The sequence below is a fragment of the Schistocerca nitens genome, chromosome 6, assembly GCF_023898315.1.
Source record: "Schistocerca nitens isolate TAMUIC-IGC-003100 chromosome 6, iqSchNite1.1, whole genome shotgun sequence".
Classification (NCBI taxonomy): domain Eukaryota; kingdom Metazoa; phylum Arthropoda; class Insecta; order Orthoptera; family Acrididae; genus Schistocerca; species Schistocerca nitens.
The window spans coordinates 437361930-437364265 of NC_064619.1; positions in this window are offsets into that span (position 1 = coordinate 437361930).

A 2336-nucleotide genomic window follows, 5' to 3' on the forward strand; every position below is an offset into this window, starting at 1 on the left:
TGGCAGGAATCAACCTAGATCTTTCCAAGGCCTTCGATACAGTAGATCATCAATTTCTCCGTGACAAACTGGAGGCAATAGGCATCAGAGGAATTGGGAGCAAATGTGTTCAATCCTATCTCCAAGATAGGACTCAGGTTGTGGAACTCACCTCATCTCAGAATAAGCAAAAAATGAAGTGGGTAACTGATGCTAAGAAAGTGGCAGTAGGTGTCCCTCAGGGTAGTGTTCTTGGCCCCCTGTTATTCCTAATCGTATATAAATGACATTGAAAGGCCCAACAGATCATCAAAAATTATGTTATTTTCAGATGATACAAGCATAATTACAAGTGATGACAGCAAATCCTTATTCACTAGAGCTGAAAAAGTTCTGAAGAGTGTGCAGCAGTGGTTTTACACTGTTAAGTTAGCACTCAATTTAAATAAAACAATTTACATACAGTATGGTTAAGTAAATGAGAAGGATGATCACCATTTATCATTGAGTGATCATGAAATAGAGAAAGTCTGGTCTACAAAATTTTTGGCATGTACATTGATCAGCACTTGAACTGGAAAGACCATGTCACATACATATCCAAAAACCCAATTCAGCATGTTTTGCACTGAGAATAATTTCTAGAGTTTGCAGTGCAGTGTGTACAAGATTAGTATATATGGCCTATTTCAGTTCTGTTATATCCTATGGAATAACATTGTGGGCTGCAACTAAATGTTGCTTGAGAGAGGCTTTTAAATGACAGAAAAGTGCCATTAGAATTATTAAACACAGCTCTCCCTTGTTCATGCAGCTAAACATACTTACAGTACCATCTTTGTACATATTAAGAATCATACTGCATACAAGAACACACTTGAGTAGTTTACATGTAAATTCAGATCTTCATGATTACAATACACATATCTGTAAGAATCTGCATGTAGAAAGAACAAGAAAAACAAAACTCAAAAAAATGTGAGCCACTGTGGAATAAATCTTTATATAATGCTCTCCCACTATGCATCTGGGGAACAGCAGATGAAGGAAAATTTAAGTCAGAATTAAAAAATTATCTGATAAATAAATGTTTTTATAGTGTAGAGGAATATTATGAATACTTATAATCAGTAACTGGTAGTTGTATTGTCTTGTTTATACTCTTTTAACTCTAAATTATGTGTAATTTGTGTTTTCCAAAATGTACTAAATATATATAAATTCATCACATATGGTGCATGTTAAAAGAGCATGTAAAAGAACAACCCATAAATTCAGTTTTTTAATTTTCAACATATTATATAATGTTAATTTTATGTGTTTGATAGAAATTTGTGATTTTCTGCTGTGCATATTCTGGACAGTATTATGACAATTCCTATAGCATGTAAATGGTGCAAAGGATGATAATAAATGAAATGATGTCCTTTCAAATTTTAATGCCACTCTAGAATTTTTCTTTTATTTCCAGCATTTTTTCTTTGATGTATAGACTGAACAGTCGATTGTATCCCTGTCTTATGCTGTTTTTAATCTGAGCATTTAGCTCATGGTCTTCCATTCTTATTGTTCCTTCTTGGTTCTTAAACATAATGTATGTCATGCATCTCTTGCTAGAGCTTTTTCCTATTTTTCTTAGAGTTTTGAACATCTTATGCTGCTTTACATAGTCAAACAGTTTTTCTGGCTAGAAAAGTTGTCATGACTGTTCTTAAATCTTATATAAATTATCAGCTGCAACATCACAGCTATTTCTCTGGTGCCTTTACCTTTCCTAAAAACTAACTTATCATTACCTAGAAGATCCTCAATTTCCTTTTCTATATTTACATAAACTGATGAGCCTAAAAATATTATGACCACCTACTTAACAGGGTGTTTTGCCATCTTTGGAATGAAATACATCACTGATTCTGCATGTTAGGGATCCGGCAGTTTGTTGATAGGTTTGTGGAGGTATGTGGCATTAGATGTTTATGTACAGGTCATGTAATAACAGGCCACTGATTTGTGTATGCAGTGATAGCACCCAATAGAGTCCCAGATGGGTCACATAGGATGTACATCAGGCAAATTTGGTCAGCAAGACATCAACATGAGTTCACTATAATGCTCCTCAAACCACTTCAGCACATTTCTAGCTCCAAGACATGGACAATTTTACTGGTGATTGATGACATCACCACTGGGGAAGACAACAAGCATGAAGAGATGCAGGTGGTTCGCAGCTATCAGCATGTTTTTGAATGCTACCACACGTCCCATGCAAGGGTAGGAGAATGTCTCCCAAAGCATAATACTGCTCTCACCATCATGCACCTGTGGCTCACTGCACTTTTCAAGCAATCATTTACCTT